The sequence below is a fragment of the Salmo trutta genome, chromosome 19 (genome assembly GCF_901001165.1).
Source record: "Salmo trutta chromosome 19, fSalTru1.1, whole genome shotgun sequence".
NCBI classification, from domain to species: Eukaryota; Metazoa; Chordata; class Actinopteri; order Salmoniformes; family Salmonidae; genus Salmo; species Salmo trutta.
The window spans coordinates 17,707,604-17,726,957 of record NC_042975.1 but is presented as its reverse complement, the minus strand read 5'-3'; positions in this window follow the sequence as shown (position 1 = coordinate 17,726,957).

Genomic DNA, 19,354 nt, shown 5'->3' with positions numbered 1-19,354 from the left:
GAGTGGCCATCACAAAGCCCTGACCTCAATCCTATAGAAAATATGTGGGCAGAACTGAAAAAGCATGGAGGCCTACAAACCTGACTCAGTTACACCAGCTCTGTCAGGAGGAATGGGCCAAAATTCACCCAACTTATTGTGGGAAGCTTGTGGAAGGCTACCCAACATGTTTGACCCAAGTTAAGCAATTTAAAGGCTATAAATCATTCTCTCTACTATTATTCTGACATTTCACATTCTTTGTCACGACTTCTACCGATGTCGATGCCTCTCCTTGTTCGGGCGGTGTTCGGCGGTCGACGTCACCGGCCTTCTAGCCATCGCTGATCCATTTTTCATTTTCCATTTGTTTTGTCTCGTTTTTCCACACACCTGGTTCTCATTGTCCCTCATTATGTGTTGTGTATTTAACCCTCTGTTTCCCCCATGTCTTTGTTTATCTGTGTTGATGTATGCGCACGTTAGTCTGGTTGCGCTGGGTTATGTATACCCGTTTTGTATTTCGTGTTCATTGTGCAGTGTTCTTTTGGTTCTCCTTAATAAAAGGCTCCGTGTGCTACCAAATACCTACTCTCCTGCGCCTGACTCCCTTGCAGCCATTCTTAAAATAAAGTGGTGATCCTAACTGACCTAAGACAGGGAATTTTTACTCTGATTAAATGTCAGGAATTGTGAAAAACTGAGTTTAAATGTATTTGGCTAAGGTGTATGTAAACTTCAACTATATGTGATCCTTTCTTAACCCATATGTATCCCACCCAGTTGACTACTTCATGGCTCTGCTCAGAGCCATAAATTAAGAGAGTTCGGCCAGGTTTTACAATGGACTCCATGTTAGCGTCTTTATTCTCAACATTTTGGTGATATAACCGTACAACAGCGCCTAAGTCAATTCCCTATGAAATGACCCGCTGTAAACAAGCAAAACATAGCAGTGAATTTAACAGAAGTTTTCTTTGATTAGCATTCAGGATAATGTGTATCCAAGTTGGTTCTATGTTGTGGCATCAACAAATTGCATATCTGCTTTCACTGGACATCTTCATAGGTTTAGAAAAATACCAGAAATAAACAGCACAATGTGAAAGCTTCAATTATCACTTAGCAACAGCTATGGAGGAGAAAGTGGTGCTCTCATAAAGTTCAGACAGAAACTGCATTGGCTCAAACTCTGGCACTGCCCATGCTAAAACAGGCTTTTGGACACTAGAGTCCTCTATATATTTACCTCTATGGACCTGTCTCATTATTATTAATTATTCTTCTTCTTTTCACATGTAATGATTTTTATTCTATAAAGATCGTTATTCTGTAAATATTTTGTGTATATTGTAGAAAAATTGTCTCAGAATATACCAATAATGTGAAAGATGGATAGTAGACAACAGTATGCTCCAACTTTAGTCTATCAAGTTTTCTGACATGGTTTTCCTGCCTGATAATAGATATCTATTTCTACTATTGTACTGTTACTGTACTAAGTAACTTAGATGACTAAAATAACTAAATCCTAACTTAGGTGGATAATGGATGAGCTGTTAGGTTGTTTTCTAGACACAAGTGTGAAAGTGTTTGGTGTAAGATGATGTCATTCAGGACAGGCTACAGCCCTTTAGTGAGTCAAACAGTTTGTATAAGTATGTATAATGGATTTATGAAACAAAGCAACTAATTACAGTATATACGCGGAGTGTACAAAACATTAAAGCACACCTTCCTAATATTGAGTTGCACCTAGTTGTTTCAACAAATTATTATTATGTAACTGGTTCCACAGCCTTTTTTTGTTTACTCAACTTTTCAGTCCAAATGTTTACTTAGCTCCAACTTGAGAAAACTTTGGCAAAAATTCTATCAATTTAAAATGATGTGTTTGCTCAAATTCTCTCATTTGTTCATTCAACTATAAATTATTTGAGCATCTTACATAAAAAGGCTGTGGGACTAGTTACACACACAGGGCTTTTAACATAATGTTTTCCACTTATGTACAGTGCATTCAGACCCCTTGACTTTTTCCACATTGTTACGTTACAGTCTTATTCTAAAATGGATTAAATGCTTTTCCCCCCTCATCAATCTACACACAATAGCCCACAATGACAAAGCAAAAACAGGTTTTTAGAAATGTTTGCAAATGTATTAAAAAATAAAACAAAACAAAACAAGGAAATACTACATTTACAGTACTTTGTTGAAGCACCTTTGGCATTGATTACAGCCTCGAGTCTTCTTGGGTATGACGCTACAAGCTTGGGGAGTTTCTCACATTCTTCTTTGTAGATCCTCTCAAGCTCTGTCAGGTTGGATGGGGAGCGTTGCTGCACAGCTATTTTCAGGTCTCTCTAGAGATGTTAGATCAGGTTCAAGTCTGGGCTCTGGCCGTGCCACTCAAGGACATTCAGAGACTTGTTCCAAAGCCACTCCTGCGTTGTCTTGGCTGTGTGCTTAGGGTCGTTGTCCTGTTGGAAGGTGAACCTTCACCCCAGTCGGAGGTCCTGAGAACTCTGGAGCAGGTTTTCATCAAAGATCTCTCTGTACTTTGCTCCGTTCATCTTTCCCTCGATCCTGACTAGTCTCCCAGTAACTGCCGCTGAAAAATCCCAAAGCATAATGCTGTCACCACCATGCTTCACCAGTAGGGATGGTGCCAGGTTTCCTCCAGACAGAGAATCTTGTTTTTCATGGTCTGAGAGTCAAGGCAGTTAACTCACTGTTCCTAGGCCGTCATTGAAAATAAGAATTTGTTCTTAACTGACTTGCCTAGTTAAATAAAGGTAAAAAAAGGTGCCTTTTAGCAAACTCCAGGTGGTCTGTCATGTGCATTTTACTGAGGAGTGGCTTCTGTCTGGCCACTCTACCATAAAGGTCTGATTGGTGGAATGCTGCAGAGATGTTTGTCCTTCTGGAAGGTTCTCCCATCTCCACAGAGGAACTCTGGAGCTCTGTCAGAGTGACCATCAGGTTCTTGGTCACCTCCCTGACCAAGGCCCTTCTCCACCGATTGCTCAGTTTGGCTAGGCGGCCAGATCTAGGAAGAGTCTTGGTGGTTCCAAACTTCTTCTATTTAAGAATGATGGAGGCCACTGTGCTCTTGGGGACCTTCAATGCTGCAGACATTTTTTGGTACCCTTCCCCAGATGTGTGCCTCTACACAATCCTGTCTCGGAGCTCTACGGACAGTTCCTTTGACCTCATGGCTTGGTTTTTACTGTGACATGGACTGTCAACTGTGGGACCTTATATAGATAGGGGTGTGCCTTTCCAAATCATGTCCAATAAATTGAATTTACCACAGGTGGACTCCAGTCAAATTCTAGAAACATCTCAAGTATGATCAATGGAAACAGGATGCACCAGAGCTTAATTTCAAGTCTCATAGCAAAGGGTCTGAATACTTATGCACATTTTCTAAAAACCTGTTTTCACTATGTCATTATGGGATATTGTGTGTAGATTGATGAAGACCATTTTGTATTTAATACATTTTAGAATAAGACTAACGTTACAAAATGTGGAAAAAGTCAAGGGGTCTGAATACTTTCCAAATGCACTGTATTTGACACACATGATTACATTGTCCATGTTCATTTATTATACAGTAATTGTTGTTCAACATGTCCTCTCCTGAGATTTGAACTCACAACCTCCTGGATTTATGGCATTTTTCTGTATAGTTGTCTAATTTTGGTGGGACAGATTTCTTTAATGTTACTCTTTAATCACTATGATAAATAAAATAGATTTATCATGGCTGAGATTTAAGTTGAAGTGCAAAGTGTAGCAAAATCAATCATTGACACAGACATGGTGGCATAGCAGGAAGATTGGAATGCATTGAACCAAGAGGTTGTGTTCAAATCCCAGGTGAGGACATGCGCATTGCGGAAGTTCAGCTTTACAGCGTGATTGAGATTTAAAGGCAATGTTCCCACTTTAGCAGAGACTGCATTCACGTTGAACACTGCATATGTCGGCTCAATTGGAAATTACCTTTACATTTCAATCATGGAATCTGTAACACAGATTGAATAGACCATAATTACTGTATAGATGAACATGCACAGTGTCAACGTGTGTCAAATATGTACATTTAATACATTTTACCTGTATGTTAAACGCACTGTGTGTTTGTTCCACAGCCTTCTTTAGGTAAGAGGCCCAAATAATCATTTCTAGTTGAATAAACATATGAGATAATTTGAGGAAACACATTTTAAGTCGGAGCTTTTAAGTTTTTAGTTTAGGTAACACTTGGACCGAAAAGATGAGTACCGGTAAACAAAAAAAAAGCCTGCGGAACCAGTTACTTAATAATAGTAAGTTGAAACAGCTAGATTTTATTTTACACTGTACTGCAATCCCTAAAGAGGAGGAGACTGGTGATGGCTGATGAGCTCAGGCTCATAGCAGATCAGGACATGGAGGAAGATGACTATGAAGGCATGGACTTCGAGGAGAAGAAGGATCTTCTGGATGCAGAGCTGCTGCATGACGATTACAGCAATGAAGAGCAGATGGAGGAGGAGCAGACGGAGGTGGAAGAGGAGGAGGAGATGGACACTGATCTTCAGCAGAGACCATCATCAGATGGGTAAGTATGTGTGTAAGTAGATTATGTGTTTGTGTGTTGATATTTGTTTTGTTTTCTTGTTTGAAAAATATTCCCATATATTCATGTCTGGAACTGTTGGTATTCATGTAATAATACATATATTAATGCCAATATATCCTCGTTCAATGCAGAGATTCATCCTCAACAGTATTGATATCTATGATGGCATGCATTACTACATCTGTTCAAAAGATGGCAGTGATGACATTACTTGGGAGTTCTTGCTCTAAAATATTAATGCCATGGTTCAAAACCAACACACATACTCTGGGCCTATAACACATTCTCTCGTTTACAGACAGAAATATTTCATTCTGAGAGATGGAGCACTTGTGAGAGGGAAAGGGGGAATTTAACCAATTTCCTTGCCAGAAAATTGCTCCTTCTCAGACAGTGCTGAATGGGCATGGGCCCTGAAAGGAAACATGATTAAAAGCAAGACCACAAACACTGCTCACTGAGTGTAATACGTTACATCCCAGACTCAATGATATGGCAAAGCATTCATTCCCACCATTTCCCACAGCAAACAGTTGTTTTATACAGCCATGATCAAAGTAAAGAACAAGGCTCCAAGAATGTTATAGAAAGTAAGTGCACTGCTAAGTAAATCAATATATGTATGTGGATGCTCTTATACCTGTGTAGTAACACTAATTACACTTGAAAGAAAACAGTATAAACTTAGTATTTTAGTAATTTCATCAGTACTAGACATGTATAAGAGCAATTTAATGTAAATCATTATCATTTAATGTAAAGAATTCTGAGAATTCTTTCATGCACCTTGGATCTATATGATGTATTTCAAATTCATTTTTGCTGAAATATTTTATTTCCATATGATCTTTCTGACATTATCTATTACACTTAACCTTTCGTTGACAATGGATCAGTTCTTCCTATTCATTCTTTAAGTATCTGGTGCAAAGGTTGCCCCCGGTTATTCTCATTCCCCCCTCTCACATAGCTGACATGGGGCACAGACAATTGGTCCTATTAAGTTTTGCTGTCAGAGCTCATAAATCATTGCATCACCAAAACTTAAAACTAAATATTGATATTGAGAGCACGCAATTAAAAACCTGAGAGCCTAACAAGTAACGGACAATCATTCCATCATCGTTACAATCATTACATCCCTAAAGCCTAGAAAAAAAACAACTTTACATCACATTCTCAGATCTATTATGATATACTGAAAGGAAGAAAAACCTCACTAAGATGGTGAAATATAATCAATATAGCGAGGATACCACCTTATTTGAGCAAGGTTTAAGATGGTGAAATATAATCAATATAGCGAGGATACCACCTTATTTGAGCAAGGTTTAAGATGGTGAAATATAATCAATATAGAGAGGATACCACCTTATTTGAGCAAGATAACATAGGATCTCAATTCAAACTAGAAACCACTGAAGTAATTCATTTTAAATCCGCAAAAGCCAGTCTCAGTGCAGTTTATGACTCCGAGACCAAATGTTCCCCCCTACTGAGACTCGACTGCGGTAGTAATTTAATGCCAGGCATCAGGGAGCTAATGTCTTACGCAGTCAAACGGGTAAACATTTGAACAAGCTTAAGGGAAGACAGAGAGCATCACCTACCAGTGGGAACAGAATTTCATTGCTATCCGTTTGTTGTCCATCCACTCCATCAATAGTCAGAGGATTCTCAAGTCATAGAGGATGCTGGAGGCAGAGATTTCTCAAGTAGCCCCCGACTGGGCCTTGTATCACTCTCTTTACTTCTTAAAGGACCAGTGCAGTCAAAATCCATTTTTCCTGTCTTAATATTGTACAACAGCTGAACTAACACTATAAAAGTGTAAAAAAATATGGATCAGTGTTATTGAATGGATCAGTGTTATTTCCTGATAGTTGCTGGTTGAAAATGAACACCTTCTAATCAGCAGGGTTGCATGGACATGAGTTTCGGCATTCCATGGTGATATCCCCATGCGGTAAATTGGTTAATAGACCAATGACAAAGGGAGTTACAAACCTCTCTGCCAATAACAGCTAGTTTTCAGTTTTCCCCTCCCCACTCAGACCACTCCCAGACAGTCCTAGCAAAATTATTGCTCTAGAAATTGTTTGCTAAAAAGCTACTTTTGCCATTTTTTTATGGAAATCTGTTACAGTAAGGTACATAACTGCAATTATTTGATATTGGTGTAAAACAACAGCTGCATTGGGCTTTTAAAGGGTATAGCATCAAGCTAAAGGTTGGTACTATTAGGCTATATTATTCCAAATGAAACACATTGAGCATGTTTGAGATGCTCTAGATCGACGTGCAAGACAGCGTGTTCCAGTTCCTGCCAATATCCAGCTCTTTGCACAGCAATTGAAGAGGAGTGGGACAACATTCCACAGGCCACAATCAACAGCCTGATCAACTCTATGCGAAGGAGATGTGTCGCACTACATGAGGAAAATGGTGGTCACACCAGATACTGACTGGTTTCCTGATCCACACCCCTACCTTTTTTTAAGGTATCTGTGACCAACAGATGCATATCTGTATTCCCAGTCATGTGAAATCCATGGATAAGGGCCTAATGAATTTATTTCAATTGAATGATTTCCTTATATAAACTGTAGCTCAGTAAAATCTTTGAAATTGTTGCATGTTGTGTTTATATTTTTGTTCAGTGTAGTTTAACTTTTGAAGGGAATCTGAAATAAACAATATGAAAGTCATTGCTATTCTGTGCAGCATCCTAATGAAACACAATGTAATTAAACTTCTCTACAGAGTAAAGAAAGCCACTCTGATTAAGCATATGCATGCATATGAAGCCAGTTGAATTCTGGTAGTGAATTGTGTTTTCAGAGGCTGGTTGCAGAGGACCTCAGGGACCCAAGGCCGACAGAAACATCCCACCCAGTTGATTTGCATTTCACAAAACTGCATCTTAATAAATACAGAGCTCATCAGGTTGAGGATGACTTCACAATCAAATTAAAATATGAATTAAGGACACCCCCACACTGCATATCTTCATGAGCAAATTTTCCTGTGCTGTTCTGTGGAGGAAATTCAAATACAACTTCTGAGAGGGATGGGGAAAGTGTATGAAAGGGAAACTTTATGGGTACTGGTTAGCAGTGGTGCAAAGTACTTAAGTAAAATAATTTAAATTATTACTTAAGTCACTTTTTGGGGTATCTGTACATTCACTTTACTATTCATCTTTGTGACAACTTTTACTTCACTACATTCCTAAAGAAAAAATTACTTTTTACTCCATATGAAAGATTATTGAAATCTGTGTGGGTAGCTGGACAGGTAGGATGACTGACAATAGTGAAGGTGAATAGGTGGTCACGGGTCAGGTGACAGAGGAATGGATGAGACTGAGGCAAGAATTCCTTTAACCACAAAATTGTATTTTTACTGGGTAGTTTGTCTATGCTGCATAACAAAGGAAACAGAATAACATATATCCAATCAAATTGAAATCAGAAAGTCAAATCATAACAATCAAATAAAATTGTATTTGTCACATACGCCGAATACAACAGGTAGACCTTACAGTGAAATGCTTAGTTACAAGCCCTTAACCAACAATGCAGTTTTAAGAAAGTACTCCCCAAAAAAGCAAGAGATTAGAATAACAAATGATTAAAGAGCAGCAGTAAATAACAACAGCGGGGCTATATACAGGGGGTACCGGTACAGAGTCAATGTGCGGGGGCACCGGTGTTGAGGTAATATGTACATGTAGGTAGAGTTATTAAAGTGATAATAACAGAGTGTAGCAGCAGCGTTCCAGAAGGGGGGGGGAATGCAAATAGTCTGGGTAGCCATTTGATTAGCTGTTCAGGAGTCTTATGGCTTGGGGGTAGAAGCTATTTAGGAGCCTCTTGGACCGAGACTTAGCGCTCCAGTACCACTTGCCGTGTGGTAGCAGAGAGAGCAGTTTATGACTCGGGTGGCTGGAGTCATTGACAATTTTTAGGTTCTTTCTCTGACACCACCTGGTATAGAGGTCCTGGATGGTAGGAAGCTTGGCCCCAGTGATGTACTAGGCAGTACGCACTACCCTCTGTAGTGTCTTGCGGTCAGAGGCCGAGCAGTTACCATACCAGGCAGTGATGCAACCAGGCAGTATGCTCTCGATGGTGCAGCTGTAAAACCTTTTGAGGATCCATGCCAAATATTTTCAGTCTCCTGAGGGGGAATAGGTATTGGCATGCCCTCTTCACGACTGTCTTGGTGTGCTTGGACCATGTTAGTTTGTTGGTGATGTGGACATCAAGGAATTTGAAGTTCTCAACCTGCTCCACTGCAGCCCCGTTGATGAGAATGGGGGCATGCTCGGTCCTACTTTTCCTGTAGTCCACAATCATCTCCTTTGTCTTGATCACGTTGAGGGAGAGGTGGTGGCCTGGCACCACATTGCCAGGTCTCTGACCTCCTCCCTGTAGGCTGTCTCGTTGTTGTCGGTGTTGTGTCATCAACAAACTTATTGATGGTTTTGGAGTTGTGCCTGGCCGTGCAGTCATGAGTGAACAGGGAGTACAGGAGGGGACTGAGCACGCACCCCTGAGGGGCCCCTGTGTTGAGGATCAGCGTGGCAAATGTGTTGTTACCTGCCGTTACCACCTGGGGAGGCCCGTCAGGAAGTCCAGGATCCAGTTGCAGAGGGATGTGTTTAGTCCCAGGGTCCATAGCTTATTGATGAGCTTTGAGGGCACTATAGTTTTGAACGCTGAGCTGTAGTCAATGAAGAGCATTCTCACATAGGTGTTCCTTTTGTTCAGGTGGGAAAGGGCAGTGTGGAGTGCAATAGAGATTGCATCATCTGTGGATCTGTTAGGGCAGTATGCAAATTGGAGTGGGTCTAAGGTTTCTGGGATAATAGTGAAGTCAAAGGACCTCATGGCTACAGACGTGAGTGCTACAGGTCAGTAGTCATATAGGCAGGTTAGTGTTCTTGGGCACAGGGACCATGGTGTTCTGGTTAATACAGGTTGAAAATGTCAGTGAAGGCACTTGCCAGTTGGTCAGCGCATGCTCACAGTACACGTCCTGGTAATCCGTCTGGCCCTGCGGCCTTGTGTATGTTGACCTGTTTAAAGGTCTTCCTCAGATCGGCTGCGGAGAGCGTGATCCAGCGTCGTCCAGAACAGCTGGTGCTCTCATGCATGTTTCAGTGTTATTTGCCTCAAAGTAATTTAGCTCGTCTGGTAGGCTCGTGTCACTGGGCAGCTCTCAGCTGTGCTTCCCTTTGTTGTCTGTAATGGTTTGCAAGCCCTGCCACATCCAACGAGCGTCGGGGCCGGTGTAGTATGATTCGATCTTAGTCCTGTATTGACGCTTTGCCTGTTTGATGGTTCGTTGGAGGGCATAGCGGGATTTCTTATTAGCGTCCGGGTTAGAGGTCCCACTCCTTGAAAGCGGCAGCTCAAGCCTTTAGCTCAGTGTGGATGTTGCCTGTAATACATGGCTTCTGGTTGGGGTATGTACGTACAGTCACTGTGGGGACGACATCCTCGATGCACTTATTGATGAAGCTGATGACTGATGTGGTGTACTCCTCAATGCCATAGGAAGAATCCCGGAACATTTTCCAGTCTGTGCTAGCAAAACAGTCCTGTAGCTTAGCATCTGCTTCATCTGACCACTTTTATATCGATCTAGTCACTAGTGCTTCCTGCTGTAAATCAAATCAAATTGTATTGGTCACATACACATGGTTAGCAGATGTTAATGCGAGTGTAGGGAAATGCTTGTGCTTCTAGTTGCGACCATGCAATAATATCTGGATAGGGGGGTGCTCCCTCTGCTGTTTCCATGATCATCTCCTTTGTTTTGTTGACGTTGAGTGTGAGGTTATTTTCATGACACCACACTCTGAGTGGCCTCACCTCCTCCCTGTAGGCCCTCTTGTTGGTAATCAAGCCTACCACTGTATTGTCGTCTGCAAACTTGATGATTGAGTTGGAGGCGTGCATGGCCACGCAGTCATGGGTGAACAGGGAGTACAGGAGAGGGCTGAGAACGCACCCTTGTGGGGCCCCAGTGTTGAGGATCAGCAGGGTGGAGATGTTGTTTCCTACCCTCACCACCTGGGGGCGGCCCGTCAGGAAGTCCAAGACCCAGTTGCACAGGGCGGGGTCGAGACCCAGGGTCTCGAGCTTAATGACGAGTTTGGAGGGTACTAAGGTGTTAAATGCTGAGCTGTAGTTGATGAACAGCATTCTTACATAGGTATTACTCTTGTCCAGATGGGTTAGGGCAGTGTGCAGTGTGATTGCGATTGAGTCGTCTGTGGACCTATTGGGGCGGTAAGCAAATTGGAGTGGGTCTAGGGTGTCAGGTAGGGTGGAGGTGATATGATCCTTGACTAGTCTCTCAAAGCACTTCATGATGACAGAAGTGAGTGCTACGGGACGATAGTCGTTTAGCTCAGTTACCTTAGCTTTCTTGGGAACAGGAACAATGGTGGCCCTCTTGAAGCATGTGGGAACAGCAGACTGGGATAGGGATTGATTGAATATGTCCGTAAACACACCAGCCAGCTGGTCTGCGCATGCTCTGAGGACGCGGCTAGGGATGCCATCTGGGCCGGCAGCCTTGTGAGGGTTAACACATTTAAATGTTTTACTCACGTTGGCTGCGGTGAAGGAGAGCCTGCAGGTTTTGGTAGTGGGCCGTGTCGGTGGCACTGTATTGTCCTCAAAAGGGAGCAAAAAAGTTGTTTAGTTTGTCTGGAAGCAAGACAGGGGCTGGCTTTCTTTTTGTAGTCTTTGATTGACTGTAGACCCTGCCACATACCTCTCATGTCTGAGCCGTTGAATTGCGCCTCTACTTTGTCTCTATACTGATGCTTAGCTTGTTTGATTGCCTTGCGAAGGGAATAACTACACTTTTTGTATTCGGTCATGTTTCCGGTCGCCTTGTCCTGATTAAAAGCAGTGGTTTGCACTTTCAGTTTTGCGCGAATGCTGCCATCAATCCACGGTTTCTGATTGGGGAAGGTTTTAATAGTTGCCGTGGGTACAACATCACCGATGCACTTGCTAATAAACTCGCTCACCGAATCAGCGTATACATCAATGTTGTTGTTTGACGCTATCCGGAACATATCCCAGTCCATGTGATCGAAGCAATCTTGAAGCGTGGAATCAGATTGGTTGGACCAGCGTTGAACAGACCTAAACACGGGCGTTTCTTGTTTTAGTTTTCGTCTATAGGCTGCTAGGAGCAACAAAATGGAGTCGTGGTCAGATTTGCCGAAAGGAGGGCGAGGGAGGGCATTGTATGCGTTGCGGAAGTTAGAGTAACAATTTTACCAGCCCAGGTCGTGCATTCGATATGCTGATAAAATTTAGGGAGCCTTGTTTTCAGATTAGCCTTGTTAAAATCCTCAGCTACAATAAATGCAGCCTCAGGATATGTGGTTTCCAGTTTACATAGATGAATGAAGTTCTTTCAGGGCCGTTGAAGTGTCTGCTTGGGGGGGATATACACGACTGTGATTATAATCAAAGAGAATTCTCTTGGTAGATAAAGCGGTCAAATGAACAAAATGACTTGCGTTCCTGTATGTTGTTATGATCACACCACGACTCGTTAATCATGAGGCATACACCCCTGCCCTTCTTCTTACCAGAGAGATGTTTGTTTCTGTCGGCGCGATGCGTGAAAAAACCAGGTGGCTGTACCGACTCTGATAACGTATCCCGAGTGAGCCATGTTTTCGTGAAACAGAGAATGTTACAGTCTCTGATGTCTCTCTGGAAGGCAACCCTTGCTTGGATTTCGACTACCTTGTTGTCGAGAGACTGGACATTGGCGAGTAGTATACTCGGGAGCGGTGGGCGATGTGCCCGTCTACGGAGCCTGACCAGAAGACCGCTCCGTCTGCCCCTTCTGCGGCACCGTTGTTTTGCGTCGCCTGCTGGGATCTGATCCATTGTCCTGGGTGGTGGACTAAACAGAGGATCCGCTTCGGGAAAGTCGTATTCCTGGTCATAATGTTGGTAAATTGACGTTGCTCTTATATCCAATAGTTTGTATGTAATAAGACTTAAGATTTCCTGGGGTAACAGTGTAAGAAATAATACATAAAAATAAAAATAATACTGCATAGTTTCCTAAGAACGCGAAGCGAGGCGGCCATCTCTGTCGGCGCCGGAACACAATTTAGTGTTTAATGTTTGCTTGTAAACAGAAGTTAGGAGGATAGAATTATGGTCAGATTTGCCAAATGGAAGGCTCATTGAGTGCGGTTTTAGTGCCAGCATCGGTCTGCGGTGGTATGTAGACAGCTCCGCAAAATACAGATTCAAACTCTCTAAGTAGATAGTGTGGTCTACAGCTTATCATGAGATACTCTACGTCAGGCGAGCAAAACCTCGAGACTTCTTTAGACATCATGAACCAGCTGTTTACATATATGCATAGTCTGCCACCCCTTGTCTTACCAGACGCCACTGTCTATCATGCCGACACAATGTATAATCAGCCAGCTGTATGTTGACAATGTCCCGTTGGTAGTGTAATCTTCCTCGTAGGTCATCGATTTTATTTTCCAAGGATTGCACGTTAGCTAGTAGAACGGAAGGCTGGGGTGTTTATTCGATCGCCTACGAATTCTCAGAAGGCAGCCTGACCTCCGTCGTCTTTTTCTCTGTCGTCTCTTCACGCAAATGACGGGGATTTGGGACTGTTCCCGTGAAAGCAGTATGTTGTTCACGTCGGTCTCGTCGGACTCGTTAATGGGAAAAAAAGCTTCTGCCAGTTCGTGGCGAGTAATCGCTGTTCTGATGTCCTGTAATGCACTAGTTAGAAGAAGTGTCGGAGTCAGGCGCAGGACACATGGATGAGTGTAAACAAAATACGTGTTTACTAAAATTCATGAATAAACTTCTTCTAATACAAAATACAGGATTGGGGAACAACCCCTCCAAGAACACAAAACAGGAAACAATCACCGACAAGACAAACAGGAAATGCAGAGCGTTAAATAATAAACATAATTAGGGAAATCAAAAACAGGTGTACACAATAAAGACAAAACCAAACGAACAGTGAAACATCGATCGGTGGCAACTAGTAAGCCGGTGACGTCGACCGCCGAACGCCGCCCGAACAAGGAGAGGGGCCGACTTCGGCGGGAGTCGTGACATGTCCAGAAGTTATTTTCGGTCATAAGATACGGTTACAGCAACATTATGTACAAAATAAGTTACAAAATAAGTTACAAACAACGCAAAAAAATGAACTTAAAAAATAAATCGGTTAGGAGCACGTAAAACTTCAGCCATCTTCTCAAGCACTGTTTTGTCGCTCTGAGACTTTGAAGTAGTTGTTTCCCTTGCTCTACAAGAGCTGTGGCTTTTGTGGAGTAGGTACAGTAGGTAACGATGCTTCGAGGATGAGTGTTGTCAATTTGTTCAGAAGGTCCCTGGTTCAAGCCCAGGTTGGGGAGAGAAGAGGATGGAAGTAAGACTTTAACATCACATCACAGCTGGGATTGTGTGATGCACAAAAAGCTATGAGTAGGAGTAATATCTCCCAGAAGACATTTTGAGTAAGAAAATTATTGATTTCCCCCTTTTGTAAATTATCAACTTACACTTACTCACTTTAAATGTGGATGTCCCACAGTACAAATGCAAGAGGAGGTGTCACGACTTCCGCCAAAGTCGGCCCCTCTCCTTGTTCGGGCGGTGTTCGGCGGTCGACGTCACCGGCTTTCTAGTCACCACCGATCCATGTTTCCTTTTTCGTTTTGTTTTGTCTTGATTACACACACCTGGTTTCAATTCCCTTATTATGTTCCTTATTTAACCCTCTGGCTTACCTTTCTGTTTTGTCCGTGATTGTTCATTGTCAGTGGTTGTTGGAGGTGTTTCTCCTCACACTGTTGTTTCCTGTTGGAGATTTTGCTTGTGTTTTTTCTTGAGTAAACTAGACTGTTTTCACTCAAACCTGTGTCCTGCGCCTGACTCCGCTACGTCTCCAAACCCAGGTCATTACAGAATCATGGGCCCATTCAAATGGAGTCAGCAGGCGCAGCCAGCCCTCCTCTCCCAGTAGAGTAGCGCATTCAGCAGCACGCGATCATGTTACAAAGTCTCGGGACAGCCATGGATCGCGTGCTGCAGACCATGGACAGATGAGAGAGAAGAGGATTTCCCGTCGACCCAGCCACACCACCTCCACCTGCACCTCTACCTACACCCATGCCCACCCATCCGTCGTCAGGATCCAGTGGGATTCGGCTCTCGCTCCCGGGAGCGTATGACGGAACAGCTGCCGGATGTCAGGGGTTCCTACTCCAGCTGGAGCTTTACCTGGCAGCTGTTCAGCTGGCCCCTTCGGGACGTGAGAGAGTGAGCGCCCTCATCTCCTGCCTGACTGGAAAACCCTGGAGTGGGCCAACGCCATCTGGGAAAGGGAAGGCCCAACTCTGGATGACTTTGAGGACTTCTCCCGCCGCTTCCGGGCGGTCTTTGATCATCTACCTGAAGGGAGAGCGGCCGGGGAGCACTTGTTCCATTTAAGACAGGGGATGAGGAACCCTCAGGAGTTTGCGCTGGATTTTAGAACTCTGGCGGCGGGCGCGGGATGGAATGAGCGGGCCCTGATCGACCACTACAGGTGTAGTTTGCGAGAGGACGTTCGTAGGGAGCTAGCCTGTAGGGACACCACCCTCAACCTGGACCAGCTGGTGGACTTATCTATCCGGCTGGATAAACTGTTGGCCTCCCGCGGACGTCCGGATCGGGGTCCGTTAGTTCCATCCCCCAGCTCCATAGACCCAACACCCATGGAGTTGGGAGGGGCTGCGATGAGGGGGGCCGGAGGGGGGACCATTCCCTGCACTAGCTGTGGCCACAGAGGGCACACTGCTGGTTGGTGCTGGGGAGGTTCTCCAGGAAGTCGAGGTAGCAGGCGGAACACTGGTGATTCATCCCAGGTGAGTAGGCACACGACTCACCCAGAGCCCCCTGTTGCTCAATGCGGGGGTTTTCCCCGCATTCCCAGCATAAGGCGCTAGTAGATTCAGGTGCAGCTGGGAACTTTACTGACCGTTCCTTGGCCCATAGATTAGGGATTCCTATTGTTCCCGTTGATGTTCCCTTCCCTGTACATGCCCTAGATAGTCGTCCTTTGGGGTCGGGGCTAATTAGGGAGGTCACAGCTCCCATTACTATGATAACGCAGGGGGGCCATGAGGAGAGAATTAGTCTCTTTCTGATCAACTCTCCTGCGTTTCCCGTTGTGTTGGGTCTTCCCTGGTTGGCCTCATGATCCTACTATTTCGTGGCAACATAGGGCTCTCAAGGGATGGTCCTGTCAGTGTTCAGGGAGGTGTGTAGGTGTTTCCTACAAGTCCAAACAAGGTTTCCACCATGCACATTCCACCCGAATATGCCGATTTGGCACCCGCCTTCTGTAAAAAGAAGGCGACTCAATTACCACCCCATCGACCGGGGGATTGTGCGATAAATCTCCTGGTAGGCGCTGCAATTCCCAGGAGTCACGTGTATCCTCTGTCACAGGAGGAGACGGCGGCTATGGAGACATATGTCACCGAATCTCTGGGACAGGGATACATTCGGCCTTCCACTTCACCTGTCTCCTCGAGTTTCTTTTTTGTGAAGAAGGATGGAGGTTTATGCCGGTGCATTGACTATCGAGGTTTGAACCAGATTACGGTAAAATGCAGTTACCCGCTGCCTCTCATCGCCAGTATGACAGAGTCATTGCACGTGGTGCACTTCTTCACAAAATTGGACCTCAGGAGCGCTTACAACCTGGTGCGTATCCGGGGAGGGGATGAGTGGAAGACAGCATTTAGCACCACTTCTGGGCACTATGAGTACCTCGTCATGCCATATGGGTTAACCTGTCTGGGCTAGGGGGCAGTATTTTCACGGCCGGATAAAAAACGTACCCGATTTAAACTGGTTACTGCTCTTGCCCAGAAACGAGAATATGCATATTATTAGTTGGATTTGGATAGACAACACTCTAAAGTTTCTAAAACTATTTGAATGGTGTCTGTGAGTATAACAGAACTCATATGGCAGGCAAAAACCTGAGAAGATTCCAAGCAGGAAGTGGCCTGTCTGACAATTTGTAGTGATTCTGTTGCATCTCTATCGAAATTACAGTATCTGTGCTGTTACGTGACACTTTCTAAGGCTTCCATTGGCTCTCTAAAGCCTTCAGAAAGCGGATTGACGCGTCTCCTGTCTCTGGGCAGATAACAGCAGCAGAGTTTGTCAGTGGTCTGCCTGGGGACAGAGAGACTGGAGATACGCGTTCACGAGACCTCGCCATTTTTTTCTTTCCCTCTTTGAATGAATACAACATTGTCCGGTTGGAATATTATCGCTGTTTTACGAGAAAAATTGCATAAATTGATTTTTAACAGCGTTTGACATGCTTCTAAGTAAGCGTAACCGATGTGAAATGGCTAGCTAGTTAGCGGTGGTGCGCGCTAGTAGCGTTTCAATCAGGTGACGTCACTCGCTCTGCGACCTTAAGTAGTTGTTCCCGTTGCGCTGCAAGGGCCGTGGCTTTTGTGGCGCGATGGGTAACGATGCTTCGTGGGGTGTCAGTTGTTGATGTGCGCAGAGGGTCCTGGTTCTAGCCCAGGTTGGGGCGAGGAGAGGGACGGAAGCTACACTGTTACATACGGTAAAGGAACATTTTGAATTTTTTTGTCACGAAATGCGCTCGCGCGTTACCCTTTGGATAGTGACCTGAACGCACGAACAAAACGGAGGTATTTGGATATAACTATGGATTATTTGGAACCAAAACAACAGTTGTTGTTGAAGTAGAAGTCCTGGGAGTGCATTCTGACGAAGAACAGCAAAGGTAATCCAATTTTTCTAATAGTAATTCTGAGTTTAGTTAGTCCCGAAGTTGGCGGGTGTCTGAATAGCTAGCCTGTGATGGCCGAGCTATGTACTCAGAATATTGCAAAATATGCTTTCGCCGAAAAGCTATTTTAAAATCTGACATAGCGATTGCATAAAGGAGTTCTGTATCTATAATTCTTAAAACAATTGTTATGTATTTTGTCAACGTTTATGATGAGTAATTTAGTAAATTCACCGGAAGTTTTCGGTGGGTATGCTAGTTCTGAACATCACATGCTAATGTAAAAAGCTGGTTTTTGATATAAATATGAACTTGATTGAACAAAACATGCATGTATTGTATAACATAATGTCCTAGGAGTGTCATCTGATGAAGATCATCAAAGGTTAGTGCTGCATTTAGCTGTGGTTTGGGTTTTTGTTACATATATGCTTGCTTTGAAAATGGCTGTGTGATTATTTTTGGCAGGGTACTCTCCTGACATAATCTAATGTTTTGCTTTTGCTGTAAAGCCTTTTTGAAGTCGGACAATGTGGTTGGATTAATATCTTTCAAATGGTGTAAAATAGTCATATGTTTGAGAAATTGAAGTTATAGCATTTTTGAGGTATTTGTATTTCGCGCCACGCGATTCCACTGGCTGTTGAATAGAGTGGGACGCTAACGTCCCACCTAGCCCATAGAGGTTAATGAATGCTCCATCCGTCTTTCTATCCTTTGTGGATGAGATCTTCAGGGACCTGCACGGTGTAGTGGTGTATATAGATATACTAATATATCTAATATACTCCACTACCCGTGCTGAGCATGTGTCCCTTGTACGCAGGGTGCTTGGTCGACTGTTGGAGCATGACCTTTACGTCAAGGCGGAGAAATGTCTGTTCTTCCAACAGTCCGTCTCCTTCCTAGGGTACCGTTTTTCTGCGTCAGGGGTGGAGATGGAGAATGACCGCATTTCAGCCGTGCGCAATTGGCCAACTCCAACCACGGTAAAGGAGGTGCAGCGTTGTTTAGGGTTTGCCAACTACTACCGGAGGTTTATCCGGGGTTTTGGGCAGGTGGCGGCTCCCATTACCTCCTTGCTGAAGGGGGGACCGATGCGACTGCAGTGGTCGGCTGGGACGGACAGGGCTTTTGGTCACCTGAAGGCTCTGTTTACCACGGCTCCCGTGCTAGCGCATCCTGATCCCTCCTTAGCGTTCATAGTTGAGGTGGATGCGTCCGAGGCTGGAATAGGGGCTGTGCTATCTCAGCGCTCGGGTACGCCACCAAAACTCCGCCCCTGTGCTTTCTTTTCGAAGAAGCTTAGTCCGGCGGAGCGAAACTATGACGTGGGGGATAGGGAGTTGTTGGCTGTTGGTGAGGCCCTAAAGGCGTGGAGACATTGGCTTGAGGGGGCTAGACACCCTTTCCTTATTTGGACTGACCACCGAAATCTGGAGTACATTCGGGCGGCGAGGAGACTGAACCCTCGCCAGGCTAGGTGGGCCATGTTTTTCACCCGCTTTGTTTTCACCCTCTCCTACAAACCAGGTTCCCAGAACGTGAAGGCAGACGCACTGTCTGAGCTGTATGATACAGAGGAGCGGTCCACTCCCATAATTCCAGCTTCTTGCCTGGTGGCACCGGTGGTATGGGAGGTGGACACGGACATCGATCGGGCGTTACGGGCAGATCCTACTCCCCCCCAGTGTCCAGTTGGGCGCTTGTACGTTCCGTTTGATGTCCGCGATCGTTTGATCTGTTGGGCTCACATGTCACCCTCCTCTGGTCATCCTGGTATCGGTCGGACGGTGCGCTGGCTTGCGGGGAAGTACTGGTGGCCCACGTTAGCTAAGGACGTGAGGGTTTATGTCTTCTCCTGTTCGGTATGCG